The sequence below is a fragment of the Lygodium microphyllum genome, chromosome 12, assembly GCF_053477565.2.
Source record: "Lygodium microphyllum isolate KBCC chromosome 12, Lygodium_microphyllum_v1.1.10, whole genome shotgun sequence".
NCBI lineage: Eukaryota > Viridiplantae > Streptophyta > Polypodiopsida > Schizaeales > Lygodiaceae > Lygodium > Lygodium microphyllum.
The window spans coordinates 22307846-22323399 of record NC_141146.1 but is presented as its reverse complement, the minus strand read 5'-3'; the positions used below and the strand labels follow the sequence as shown (position 1 = coordinate 22323399).

The following is a 15554-nucleotide window of genomic DNA, read 5'->3' as shown; positions in this document are numbered from 1 at the left end:
CTGCACCAAAACTGTTTGATCTGCTTCAAACTGGCTAAATCTGCCTAAACTATCCTGACACAGCTTGTGCCTGTCTTGGGGATGACCAAATCTCTAACAGAGCCATGATGAGAATGTTTTTTTCATAATCCCAATCGTTTCACAAAGAGGGGGATATTGTTTGCATAACCTTGGGAATACTATCTCAGATAACCATAGATGTGTGGAGGATGCAAATGGTTTGTAGACCTTGGGAATGCTGTCTTAATTAACCATAAAAGTGTGGAGGGCGCAAATGCTGTCTTAATTAGCCATAAAAGTGTGGAGGGCGCAAATGGTTTGTTGATGAGAGGGACTTGTGGCCTTATGCTTTGTGCAGCTAGCTGTTTCTTATGTGCTGTGGTCAATGAGTGTTTGCCTTGGGGAAGCTGATTATGCTTGTGTGCTGAATGCCTAAAGTGAGGAATGTATTATCAGAATTGGTCATCTATATGACTTTCATAGGACATGGTTGAAGACATTTGTTTTCAATGAGCACACCTATAATTAGTAAGACTTTGAACTCCTCTAGAGGAGTAACAAAGCAAAGGCATCTCTGTAATTTGCCGCCTTCATCTGCTGCCAAGTTGTCAAGGTTTTCAATGTATTTATGGATGTCCTCTAGAGAGTTGAGACTGACAGAGTTCTGCATTACCTCATTCTACTAGTGATTCAACAACTTGAATAGATAACACATGTAAAGGAATCAGTTGGCCTTAGTTTTGTGGAGTAGGTCCTTGAACTCTTGCGAGTATGCATTGAAGGTCTTCTCCCTGTGTCAAGGTGAAAGAGCATCCTGAACACATTGATTTGATTCTCAGTCTTGAATTTCCAAAAGTAACAGAATGTGGTTCAGAATTTTGGTTTTGGACGCGATGCAATCCACCAAACATAGGCTTTCTCCTCCATGTTGTTCATCTGCCCGTTAGGAATTAAAGTATGCCATCTAATTGGCCAGCAATGAGTCAAATGCTTGGTACATCACATTCCTTCTTTTCCCCTTGAGAGAATCAATATGAACTTGGAGAGGCAATTTACCCATGGCTATAGGCACAAGTGGAAAATGGGAAGTTACCTACTCCGTGAGTTGTTGCTACATCTCCCTTGTGCCCTAGGAAACATGGGGAGAAGTGCCTTTGGTATGACAGCCATGGATGTGACTGAAATCGAGAGTATTTGTATGGATATCCAATGGTCCATGATTTATCTTTGAAACTCTCTCTGGTAGGCCTAGGATATTGCATGTGTAGTGCTGAACATGGGGAAGTCTAGTAGTAAAAGATGAAATTAATTGATGTGTAAGTTTGTGCACAGATTTGTTAATTTAATCTAATCAGTAATTAAATATCTGTTAGTAAAAAATGCAATTATGTATAAGTTTATGTGCACATTTATTAATTTAATCTGAATGAACCTTAATGAAAGTTTCAGTTTATTTATTAATGTAGGCATGGGCCAAAGTTTTGGATTGGGAAACTTAAGTTTAACAAATTAAAGGCTGAATAATTAAAATGTAATATTAGGTTTGATTATTCATGCATTGCTGGTAAAATGTAGAGAAAGCTGGAAAATGCAAGGAAAGGTGTGAAACACAGCTTTTCTTCATCAACAGGCCTTTAGCTGTGGCTGATAGGAGGAGAACATCACCTGCAGTTATTGATGCTGTTGTTTTTCTGGTTGGCGAAGCTGATCTTGATAAGGGCAAAGTTGTTCCAAGCCAGTTGTGGCTATTTCAAGGCTGGGTGGAGCATTCCTATACTGGTTGAGGTTGTCTGGAGTTGGGTGATGGCTGTCTAGGGCTAGGTGATGGCTGATTTGATCAGGATGGAGCTGTTCCAAGCTGGGGGATGCTGTTTTGAGACCAGTTGACTGATTTACGAGCTGTTTTTTGCTGATTTTTTGTGATTTGAGGCTTTCTAGAGTGATTTGTCATGTCAAATTCTACCAAATAGAGTTTTTCTGGCAACATCTAATGTTAGGCAAATTGGTCTTCTTGTGCCTCCAATCATATCCATTTTGTTCAGATTTGTTCTTTGGTGTTGGCTAATGAGAGCAACTAGAGAGAGGTAGTAGACAATAGTATATCCATGAAAGTTATAGGGATCTTTCAGTAATTGATAAAAAAGTGCCTCAAGGTGTGCTAGGCTTTGGGGCCCATCTTGTTAGAATTTGCGAATTCTATGGGCAGTGCCCAATATTTTAGTCTTTAGTTCTTTTTCAGTTCTTAGTGTGAACACAACTAAAGTTATAAGTTGTGTCACCACTCTTAGAGTTAAAGTTGGAGTCAATTAACTCTAGTTGAGTTAGAGCTAGGTCTATCTTAGACCTATCTTGTACCTTTCATTCTCATTCTTTCAGTTCAGCAAGTACACTCCTCTTTTGCTTAAGCACACTCTCATTGTCTCTCTTTTTTCTCCTCCATAGCTGGCTGTCATTTTCCAACACTTGGTATCAAAGCAGGTTCTATGCATAGATTCAGTTCAGCCACCATTAGCCGGTGCTGCCCCGCCTAAGGTCTTATTGTTGTTAGCTAATTCTCTGCTCGAGAAAGAGAAGAACAAGCTGCTGCTGTTTTCAGCCTATGCGCAGCCCTACGTGCAGTCCTAATGCGCAGTCCCGCACGCTGCCCACACACAACCTGCATGCAGCCCAAGGAGCTATTTTGGAGGAGTTGCTGCTGTTATCAGCTTTGCCCCTTATTTTCTCACCTCTACGTGCCATATTCTCAGCCTTGCTTGTGATTTTTTGCAAATCCTAAAAAGTGCAAAAACCCTAATTTTCAAATTTGGGGTTTTTTTGAAATTTCTGCAATTTCTTATCCATTTTGTCCATCTCTTTTTGAAACTCGGCTCGTGTGGCCCAAAATTTGGAGCTTTTGTCAATTTTCGCTCCTACAGTTCAAATTGACAATCAATTTGAAGAAATTTCACAATTTCTTTAACATTCCCACCAAAATTTTGAGGCTTTTGCCCGATTTGTAGTCCCAAGTGTGAATCTTCATTGGAAATGCCGACGTTGCACAATGTAAACGCCCCGAACAACGTAGTATGCTTAACAATTATGATATTCGCTTGTTTTCGAGATTTAATATAAAAGAGAATGAACACTTAAAGCTGAAAATGAAAATTACTCACAAAATTACAGCCATGAAAATGTAAAAGTAATGGAGACAAGATTGAGGGTTGAAGATGGGCAACCCCCCCCCTCGAAGGAATGTATTTATGCTCAACCCAAGTCCCTTAGGGAAGAGCTCAGTTACAATCAACCTGAGAGTGAGGAGAAGTAATTCTCACTCTCACAAGATTATGCAAAGATGTACAAACACACATGCATTATCTATTATGCAATGATAAGAACTGATTTCTTTACAGTATGAGAGAAGAAAGAGGGGAAATCAGCCTTTCTCCATCGTTGAACAATAGTACATGGATAGGGCTTTCTTTTTGTTGCTAAAATGGAAGAAAGAGCTTGAGAAGGAGGTGCTGTAATGAATTTACAGGCTTGCTGTCCTGTAAAACAACAGTGATAGAAGAGGGAATATGGAGGAATTTGATAATAGAGAAGTGGGGGATGATGGATGGATGGGGCCAGTTTCTGGCTATTTGTGGGTGCTGTACATGAGTTTCAGCAAAGAAAAATGATGCTGAATGAAGAAAAACGAGCTCTTATTTATAGGAGAGGGAAGAGCTAGTACAAAAGGGGAAAGTGGAGTAGCACAAGACAAGTGTCCAGCCACATGTCATGAGATGTGACAAGCGGTGGGACACTTGAAAACTTGTGTGACAAGTGTCTTGACACTTGTCTCTTCTCTATGGCCTTTCTTTTTGGGCTGAATACTGTCAAGAATAGAAACAACCAAATTTAGTAAGCACAGTCAGAGTATAGAACTTACTATTTTTAGAATGACATCCCTATTTTTAGGACTAGCATTTTTAGGCTAATTCGAGGCTCCTAAAATTTAGGGACCCCCCCAATATGGGTGTCATATGAAAGCTTTTTCCGTGTACATCGCAAAAACGGTATCAGAATCTTCGTGTGACTTTCCTATGCAAAGAAATGTGCATTTCAAGCTTTCAGCCCACACATGCACATTATACAAGCATTTCATGATCATGCCATCTTGTTGATTGTAACTGTCTGTTCTGGTGGATCTAGCCCACACTTCAAGGCATCAATCCTTTTTGTGTGCGAGTCTAACCCTGATATGTGTGAGTTCTAGTCACAGGCGCCCAATCGGGCCATATAGGTGGAAGTGTGAACTATCTTTTCTCTAACCCACCGCGTGGGTCCACCATAACCTGTGACCACTCATCAGTGGCCAGCTCCAATGCACTTTTCTTTATATCTAATTAGTGCAAAGGAAATAAATTTAATAAATCATTATATAGACAAATTAATGAAAAAGGATACAAATTCTGTTTCTATAGAGTTGTGACACACAATTTCATCGACATTTGTGCATGAAATTAGGGGCTTTTTGTCCTAGAGGCTCGCATCACGAGATAGATTCTAGCTGTTATTTGCTATTGCCACACAACCCAAGGTGACATCACTGCAGAAATTCAAGTTATAACATATAAATTTGTTCAATTTCTTTGAAATTTTAGAAAGAAACTTGGAGCTTTTGCTTGACATGCATTCCAAGGCAAAAACAAGCGGTACAACATTTAATTGCTGATACAGTCGGATTGTGTAGAAAATTTTGGAAAAATTCAGTAAATTTCGGTAAGAATTGGCATTAAGTTGTTGTAATTTGCATGCATTATGAGGCAGGTATGGTACAGTAGTGCATTGCTGTTATTTTTTGACCGAGTGTTCATTTGGGTCAAATTGGGCACGCTTTGGCGTATGTGTGACAGTTTGATACTTGTTGCATAATCGCGAGTAGAGTACAATCTATACGTTAACAGAGAAGTATTTGGCTACATATTTTTGTCCATTACTAAGAGCATAGCACATCAGGCGACTAATAATCAGAGCAATATCCTTGGTGTCCTCACTTAGGAGGACAAACTTGATGAATCAAACTACTCGTTGTGGATTTTTTGATCCGCAACCTTTTTGTAGCGAAGGACTTGTGGGACTATGTTACAGGTGATTTGCAATGACCATGAGGTCTTGCATCTCAAACACCTTAGCGTAACGCTAGAGAATAGGCTGCTAAAGCCGTTGCCTCTCCTTCCCCTCCTATCGAGGATCAGAGGAGATGGGACTCAAAAGATGCACAAACACTTTCTTTGATTTCCTTGTCAGTGAAAAGATTGATCATTCCACACATCTAGTCTTGTAAGACCTCAAAATCAGCATGGGATGTGCTTGAGCATATGTTTGCAGCACATAATGAGGCCATAATATTTTATCTTCGTAGAGATTTGACCAATTGAACATGGGTAAGGGTGATAGCATATGTTTGCAGCACATAACGAGGCCATAATATCTTATCTTCGTAGAGATTTGGCCAATTGAACGCAGATAAGGGTGATAGCATGACAGATCATCTTACTTACATACAGGATTCGTGCGAGCAGCTGCTCAATGTGAATGAAATCATTTAGGATGTTGAATTGGTAAACATCACATTGAACTCTCTTCCAAAGTCGTATCTTGGTTTCCATATCTCTTTCATGTTGTCTTTGAGAGGAAGGCAACAACCCCTTACATTTGTGGAGTTAGAAGGCCTCTTGTTGCAAGAGGAACAATCTCGGAATAATGTTGCATTGCATTTGGGAGATGTGGCTATGCTTTCCAAGTTCAAAGGCAAAGGAAAAGTTGAGCAAAATGCAAAAAATCAACAAAAGGGTGATTCTAGACAGCCTTCAAATAAGGCTATCCAAGACATAGAAAAGTCTAAAAAGAAGGGGAAATGTCATTATTGCAGAAGCCAAGTCACTATATTGATGAATGCCGTAAGAGATTAGCTAAAGAGAAAAAAAAGGACTCTGGTTTGGCTGTCCAAGAGACATCAACAAGCAAATCTACTGATGGTGATGTTTTAGTCAACTTTGTGGAGGAGGGCTATGCATTTTTGACTTGTAGTTATGATTCTTCAATGGCTGATTTAGCATTTAATGTTGTTGGAATGCAGCAAACACGGTATTTTGATAGTGGAGCTTCAAAGCACATCACTTCTAGGAAGTGTTTGTTTTCCTCTTTGCATTCAACCCCTGTTGGAAATCGTGTTACATGTGCGAACAACAACAGTTATGATGTTTGTGGCATTGGGATAGTCACTATTACTACTACAGATGGTTCTAACTTCATGCTTCTAGATGTCTTTTTTGTGCCTAGTATTGCAAACAGCCTTTTTTGTCTATCTTTGCTTTTAACAAGCTAACAAGCATGGCTTTTAGGTCATCTTTGAGGATGACAAATGCATTGTCAAAGACAGGGAGATATTATGCACTCAGGTTGTTAGGGACCCTGTATAAGGGTTTGTTTTTGTTGGATACCTATGGTGCATAGTCTCATGATGCTTTGGCAGTTACTACTCTATTGCCTGCTATGCAGAATGTGGAGCTATGGCATGCCCGCTATGGACATGAGTTTTGGGAGTTTGATGACCCTTTAGAGGTGTCATATGGTAGATGGATTGCCTCCACCAGTAGAGACTCCACCTCCTCATGCATGCGGGGGATGTATTTTGGGCAAGATGCATAGATTTGCCTTAAAAAATGATGGTGCAAAAAGAGATGGTGCAGTGCATTCTGTCTGGAAATTGTAGTATATTCACTTTGATATTCGTGGTTCCATGAGGACATGTGCACTTGGAGGTCATCTTTACTTTGTTACATTTATTGATGACTACTCTTGGTATATATGGGTGTGTGGACTGAAAGCAAAATCTGATGTGTTTATGCATTTTAAACATCTTGTTGCAAAGCTTGAGGCTGAAACTAGCTTGAAAGTGCAAATACTTCACATGGATAGAGAAGGGGGGGGGGGGGGGGGTACATGTCTCGTGCTTTTGAGATATATTTGCTTGATCATGGCATTACACATCAAGCCATTGTTAGAATGACTTCTCAGCAGAATGGTGTTGCTAAAAGAAAGAATCGTACTCTTATGGAGATGACTCATTGTATGCTCAAAAGCAAGGGGCTGCCTCATAAATTTAGGTTAGAAGGCCTTCAGTGTGCAAATCATGTGTTGAATCGTGCACTCACTAAGGCATTAAGGGCTGTCGTAAATGTAGCAAAAATAGTCCCTAGATGGCTGTTACAAACTCTCTAGGAGAGTAAAATGGATGCTCCTTTAGCTCATGCACTAGAAGGGTTGCTAGACAAGTAACACATGATGCAAGGAGAGCCCATTTGGCTGGTTTAATGGAAGTAGATGATTGTGATGAGTATGTATTTATGAGCTCATTGTTGGATGATGATGAGCCTACTTCCTTGGACAAAGCTCAGCAAGATGTGCATTGGATGAAGACCATGTAGAATGAGTTAGACTCTATTACCATAGATGGGTAGAAAGCATGGTTTGTAGCAAAAGGCTATGTACAGAAGGGCATAGATTATGAACAGACTTTTGCTTCTACATCCTGTATGAGTACGGTGAGATGTGTAATTGCTATGGCTGCAAATTATGGTTGGAAGGTACATTAGTTGGAAATTAAGACAACATTCTTGAATGGGGATTTGCATGAGGATGTTTATGTGTCATAACCTCTAGGGTGTGTGGTTAAGAGGACAAAACACATGGTATGCAAGCTAAACAAGACTCTTTATAGTCTCAAACAGGCTCCTCGTGCATGGTACTCCAAAATTGATGCATATTTGGCTAGCAAAGGGTTTAAATTACAGTCCAACTTCTCTCACTCTATACATCAAGAGTGAAGGGGGAGGGGGGCTTGTTGATTATCATTCTTTATGTAGATGACATGTTGCTCATTGGACTTTAGAAGCAAAACTTGTAGTTTTCAAGGCTGAATTAAAACATGCATTTACTATGTCTGATATGGGCTGTCTACACTATTATTTGGGATTCAATTTACCCAAAATCAGCATGGTATCATGTCACAGTCATAGTATGTGGATAAGCGGTAACAATGGAATGTGTATGGTTGTGCAGATTGTTGGCTGATCTACATCTATCATTGGAGGGTCCTACACCCATTCTTTTTGACAGTTGATTTCTATTGCAGTGGCACAAAATCCTATGTTTCATACTCGCACAAAACATATTGAGGTGCATTACCATTATGTCAAAGAGAGTAGAGTAGTTTATTATCATCTATAGAAGGCCAAATTATGACCCATGGGACCTTTTCAGATATACAATGATTCTCCTCTCCCATGGTAGGAAAGGGTAGCTACGGTGAAACAACGATCTATGCAGCGTGGTTCTCCCAAAAGTGTAACATGCGAGTAATGAGAGCCTCTAACTTCAATATAGGAGTAGTGGTCAGAAACTGGTGAAGTGGCCCCTTTAAAGGGATATCAAAGTCAGCCTGTATGTGTGCATATGTTGGGCATGCCATAATCATGTGCTCCTCTGAATCTACACTCTGTAGTCCACATAGCTTGCATAACCTCATCTCTCTTTCCTGTCCACTCCATCCACTTGTCTCGATCAATAAAGTGTGTGATTGAGTTCGAAGTTGTTCAATACTCTGTCTAAATACCACTGAGAGCGGGTTGGCTATGTATGGCTGCGTGTGTGTCTATGCCATATCTAGATATCTATCCACTCCCTACCCTTTAAACCATTTTCGCATATCTAGTACCCATCCTGCTGAAAGCACTTTACTTTTCCACGTTTTTTGTAGGCGTGTGCTAGCATCCCATGCCCGTTTGGGGAGTCTACTGTCATCCATTTGACGTTCTTGGGTGGCATATCTCAGTACTCGGATCATAGCATGTACCTCAATCGGTCGACGGCCAACTTCCAAAAGCATAAGTACATATGGTGTGGTGCTTTTGATGCCCAAATGTCTATGAATAAAAGCTTTTTGCAACTTCTCAATGTTGTTCCATGCAGATGAGGAGATGCTCCCTCCCTACACTTCCACTCCATATAATACTGTCTGTAGAACATGTGCATAAAAAAGATACAGCGTATTTTTCAGCATTTAGTATCTGTACGGTTGCAGTGGTTTTCAAAGTGATAATACTTGCTTTTTTCTGCCGCTAATCGCCGCTTCACACATGTATGCCATCTGTGGTCTGCAAGTATCTCAATCCCCAAGTATTTGAAAGTAGATACTACCTCTATACACTGTCCCGTATAATGTACTTTTGGTGGGGTCTTTGATTGCTTGGTACACACAGCCATTAGCTTTGTTTTTGATACATTCACCATCAAACCACTATCTTGACAAAACCGTTCAAGAATCCCCATGAACTGTTGCATACGTTCCCTAGTATATGTAAAGAAGACTACATCATCTGCATAAAGCAAGAGCAAGATGGCAAACATACCAATGGGCTTTTGGCTTTCTCTTCATTCATAGCCGTGAGAAGTATTTCCTCTAGCTTATCAATGCATAAACCAAATAATGTAGGGGAAAGCGGGCAACCTTGTTTGACTCCGATATTACTCTCAAATACTTGTGACAGCCCGTTGCGACCTCTGAGGCGGTAGACCACTCGTTGATATATCCTATAAATTCCCATGCATAGATCATTTGGGACCCCTAATTCTTGCATTCGTTGCCATAAGCCAACCTTGGTACGGTGTCAAAAGCCTTATTAAAATCCACAAAACAACAATACAAGGTTGCTCCCTCAAGCCGACTCTCATCCATAAGCACACGTAAAGTAACCAAATGATCTATGGTGTTATGACTTGGGCGAAAACCTACTTGTCCATAAGCTCGTTTGTTATTACTTTCTGCCCATTTACTCAATTGCATTTCCAGGATAGTGCTGAATAGCTTTGCCATGATTGAACTGACCATAATCGTGCGATAGTTTGTGAGCAAATTGCAATCTTCTCCCTTATACAACGGTCGATTTATGTTCCTACATGGGAAAATGTTGCAGAGATTTGCACCAAGGTACTACCTCATGAGAAGTTTGAGGCTTTTCGCAAGTCCTTAAACTTTCTACCCTTTGGTGATTAATCATTCTTGTACTTTACCACATTGGCACTACAGGGGGTGTTAGAATTTGCCAATTCTATGGGCGATGTTTTAATCTTTACTTCTTTTTCAGTGCTTAGTGTGAACATAACTAAAGTTATAAGTTGTGTCACCACTCTTAGAGTTAAAGTTAGAGTTAGTTTTCTCTAGTTGAGTTAGAGCTAGGTTTGTCTTAGACCTATCTTGTATCTTTCATTCTCATTCTCTCAGTTTAACAAGTACACTCTACTCTTTTGCTTAAGCGCACTCTCATCGTCTCTCTTTTCTCTCCTTCATAGTTGGTTGTCATTTTCCAACACATCTATATCTATTGGATATAGGGTCGTAGGAATTCAAGTACACAACGTGGAGAACTAGCAACTTGAGAGGGCATAACTCAAAAGTGTATTGAGAGGTATCAATGGAGAATATTTACGAGCCTAATTATGCTAGGGGAAAAAAGCATTCTAAAGAGAGAAAAAAGTGCTGTGGTGGTCCCAAGTGTGTTCAGACACATGACTATCGAATTATGGCAATAAATCCCCCTTGGGAGGAGTGATGTAGTAAACAAGAGTTGGTCCTCATGTAAGGGAAGTGCCATGGCAAGCGAACTAGATCCATCCACAAAGAGGAGTAAGCCCAAAGCTTAGCAAAAAGCTTAAAACTTCTCACAAAGCAAAACCTTTGTGAACAAATTTGCAATGTTGCCTTGTGTTGGCACATAAGCCAAGCTGATCTCTCCTATAGAGAGTCTCTCCTTTAATTAATGATAGTGCACCTCAATGTGCTTAGTACGTGTATGAAACACTAGATTTCGTGCAATTGCCAATGTGCTTTGAATTGTAGTAAAGATGGTGGTGGTAGATGATTGTCCAATATCCAAATTAACCAAGAGGTGTCTAAGCCAAACACACTCAAGCGTAGTTGTAAAGGCTGCCTTGTACTCATATTCACAACTAGAAGTGACCACAACTAGTTGCTTCTTGCTTAGCCACGATATGCATGAGTTGCCAAGCATAAAGCAAAAACCACTTGTGGGTACATGAGTTAGAATCTGAAAAAGCATATAAATCTGGTGGTAATGATCTTTCCTTGGGATACAACAACGTGCCTAATAGAATCTAAAAAATCATGTAAATCTAGCGGTAATGATCTTCCCTTGGGATACAATAATCCAAGATGTGGAGTATCACTCAAGTAGCAAAAGTTCCGCTTTAGTGCTTACCAATGCTTAGTGTTTGGGCTATGCATAAACCCACTCATGTGTTTGATCGCAAATTGAATGCCAAGCCTTGTAATACATAAATCAAGCATCCAACAGCTTGCTAATAGAGAAAGATATCAAAGTAGCCTTCGGTATCATGAAGGCTCAGCTTCAAACCTTTCTCCATAGGAGTAGAAATAGGCTTGCAATCTTAAAGACCAAATCTTTGCAATAATATCTCAACATACTTTGTTTGATACAAAGCAATACCTCCATCGGATTGCTTAAACTGAATGCCCAAATGATTATGCAATAGGCCCAAATCTAATATGTCAAAAGTCGAATTCAACTCGGTCTAAAACTCAGGAATATGTGTCTCATTAGGATTAGTGAGTAGTGTCTTCGACATAAACTACAATGATCAGAGGCACATCACCCTCATGTCTGACATATAAGGTGCTTTTAGTTGGACTATTCTGAAAACCACGTCCAATCAAGTATGCATTTATCTTCTCGTACCAAGCCCTAGGTGCTTATTTCAAACTCTACAAAGCCTTTTTTAATTTACATACTTTCGTTTCTAGTCTCTTTTGCACATAACCATGAGGTTGAAAAAAACACACTTCCTCATGTAAATCACAATTTAGAAATGCAAATTTGATGTCCAATTGATGTACATCTTAACCATTATGAGGTACCAATGCACAAATGCTATGAATAGTTGTCGTATAGTAAGTGGGAGCAATGCCCTTCTGCTAAGCATAACCCTTCGCCACAAGTTTAGCTTTATAGTGATCAATATGGCTTGTAAATCCACTTGGTACCAATGGCCCTTTTGCCGTGAGGCAAATCACATAAAAACCAAGTACTTATTTTGTGGATGGTACCCGAGCATAAGCCAAGCAACTAAAAACATGCAAGTGAGCCACAGATGACTTTTTACCAATGCCAAGCCTCATATAGAGTGATAGAGTGCAAAGCCTCAGTGGAACACTTGTTAAGTATATATGCATCACATAAAACAACTTCAAGCTAGAAAATATATGGTAAAGCTTGACTCTTGAATATACATTGTGCCATAAAATACTTTAGACTTAGCTTTTAAACTATATACCCGTGCATGCTTGGAGTAATCATCAATGAAAGTCACAAAGTGTAGGTAATTGCTAAAATATGTTGTTTGCATTGGACCGCAAACATCACTATGTACAACTTGCAGTTTGTGAATAACTCTCATTGAACCATCTTTTGGAAATAAAACACACTGCATTTTACCCAATGCAGCCTTCACAAATTTGTTTTCTAGGTGCCTCAAGAGTAGGCAATGAAGACACCATATTAGATTTCTATAGACATGGCAAACTAGCAAAATTTAGATGACCAAAATGTGCATGCTGAAGTTTTGCATCTGAAATTGGTTACAAATTTGCAACAATATATGCAATGTTTTCCACAGATTTCCCATAGTTATTGAGCTTATGTAGCCTATGGCATAGTGAACTAGATGTAATAATCGTATCACCACAAGAAAGATTATGAAATGTATATTTGTTAGTAACAAGCTTCATAATCAAGCTGATTTAGGTAAATGTAGAAATTGACAACAAATTCTTTTTCATCTTTGGTACATACAAAGCATTCTTATGTGTGAAAGTATTGCCATTAACAATAGTCAATACAAAATTTTCAACACCTTTGGCAACATAAGAGGAGTTATTGGCACATGCCACAATATTGCTCTTAGGGGCAGGCTCAAGACAAGTGAATAGAGTGCAGAGATAGGTAATATGCTTTGTGGTGCCATTGTCAAAGTACCATACATTTGAGTCTATAACAGACATGCAAGAATCATGTAAATAAGGGTCATAGCTGCATTGCATACTAAATGCCCATTCTGTATCCTGTATAATGTTTGCAAACTTTGACTTAGAAGGAGAGGTATCTACAACAACCATCCCCTAGTCTCTTTTTAAAACGCCTATTTCGTGGCAATTAGATAAGTCATAATATAATTTGCAATTTGCAATACTTGCAAAATGTTTGATGCTATTTTTTCTCTCATTCTTATCAACCTTCTTTGTCCGGGTAGCATTTACAAATTTTTTCTTACTAGCAAAAAAGGATGATTTTCCTTTACCTTTATAGCTAGAGAAGCTTGGTCTACAACATGCATAATGGACCTGCTTTACCTAGATTGTTCTTCTTGGAACAAAACAAAAGCCAACTCATCAAATGATAGCATTCGGATTGCTTTTCATCATCAAATGAAGAGTAGATGTAAAGCTTTGATAAGAATCAGGAAGACCATTGAGAACAATTTGGATAATTGAAGTTTAACCTAATTGCCAAAATCTCATCTACAGTAATCAATTGCTCCTTAAGATCTTTGATCTTTGTCAGAAAACTATCCATGGAGTCACCTTTATCCATTCGTTCACTCTTAATTACTTATGCAATTAGCAAGATGGACCTTATTTCTTCCTTGATACAAACATGCAAGAGTATTCCAAGCATTTTTAGTTGCTGTACAAGAGCGAATATGTGGGATCATGGTACGTTTAACAGACAATGCAATCAAAGCATGAGCCTATGTCATGAGGTCGTGTATTCTAATGCTTTTGGCATTATTAATTTGTGACCTTAGTAACCCTAGTGATTAGTGGGTGACATTGGCAAAAGCTGTACAAAGTTATGTCGGATAGGTACTTGTGGGTGCTTGATATCAGGTTGAGTCTAGGCCATTAATTGGGACATTAAATGTCCAATGGTGACATTAGAGAGACTAGGCATTAGTTGAGAAATTAATGTGAAGTTCAAGGCTAATTAATGTTGGGACATTAAATGTGCCATGGGGGTTAGTACAATTAATGTGAGTTGGCACTAGCCAGTTCTTGGGCAAGGTCAAATGATTAATTAATTAACTTTAGAAATTAAATTCTGAAAATTAATTAATTAAAGCTGAAAATTACTTTTGGAAAGTTGGCAAATGGAAAAAGAGGGTGTCGCTTGTCAAAACTTCCAATGGAAAATGCATTAGGGCTGCTTGGGGGTTAGTTGAGGACATTTGAGGATTCAGAGGCTGTTTGGGGGCTGGTTGAGGGCCTTTCCAGCATTCAGAGGCTAAGGTAGAAAGGAGGAACCGTCAGATGAGCTCTAAGAGAGGTAGCAGTTGATTGTGCAATGTGACAGGACAGGGGCAGTAGGTTTCCTTCTCTGCCTCACTGAGATGCGATGGTAAAGGAGGAGGACTCACCAATTGCACCGGGGTTTTATTCCCCTTTTGAAATTGTTGGCGTGATCAAAGTTGCCATCAGAGCTATTGATAAAAAATACTCGTTTCAACTGATTTTCTCTCTTGTTTACCAATCAGCCCTCAATAGTTTTCAGCCAATTTCAGCTTGGGGTGAAGAGGAGTTGTAGAAATTGTTGGTCAAACCCTAATTTACAATAGAAATTAGGGTTTCCATAGCCACTTTTGGATTTGTGCCCAATTATTGAAGACCTAGAACTTGGAGTAGTAGCTCAAGGCAAAATATTTGCAGCTGAACCAAGGGGTAGCCCAGTCTCACATTATTATAGCTTGCATGCAAGAGACAATGGCACAATTTGAGCCTAGATTGTTGTACTATCAAGGGGCAAATTGTGCCCAAGCAAGGCTGGTCATTTATGACATCCCATTGTATTAAATTTGAAGAGGGATCAGCCTATATCTCTTTGTACTTCAAATTAGAGCAATATAGTTAACGAAATATTGCAAGGGGCGCCAATTGTTGGAGCCAATCGGATGTCAATTGTCCAAGATTAAGGGGGGCAAAGTGTGCATTTTCAGATTTGTGTATTTAATGCTTGTTGTAATTTGAGTTAAATCAGGTTTATACCACTCTTGCCAAGAAGGAAGACTGGTTTCAGCCTATGCATCTTTGCCATCCCAACACAGTTGCTAAGGAGTAGGTGATGGTGGTGCTCTAGTATCAATTGGAGCAAAATTCAAACTTGCAGCATCCTCAACAACTCTCATTTTTGTTGCTTCTATTGCACTTGCAACTTTTAAACCCATCGGGATATCTTTTAATTCCATGTACAATGTTCCAAAGCCCCTTTGCAACCAATATAGGACACACCATATAAGCCCACAAGGAGTAGTTAGTTCCATCCAACTTGTCTCCCATAGCCAACATATAGAATACCATAGTTGTCAGGTACAAAATGTACGATACGGTATAATACGATAAAATACGGTACTAAATGGTACCTTATGATTTTATAAGGTAT

At 39.4% G+C, this 15554-nt stretch overlaps 1 protein-coding gene and 1 pseudogene across 2 annotated transcripts in view; one reads left to right on the top strand and one right to left on the bottom strand.

The window, feature by feature from the left end:
* Positions 1-15554, top strand: part of LOC148027536 (putative serine acetyltransferase 2) — a 57453-nt gene that overhangs the window by 27746 nt on the left and 14153 nt on the right. The window lies entirely within an intron of this gene.
* On the bottom strand, positions 13578-15472 carry LOC148027537 (uncharacterized; annotated as a pseudogene).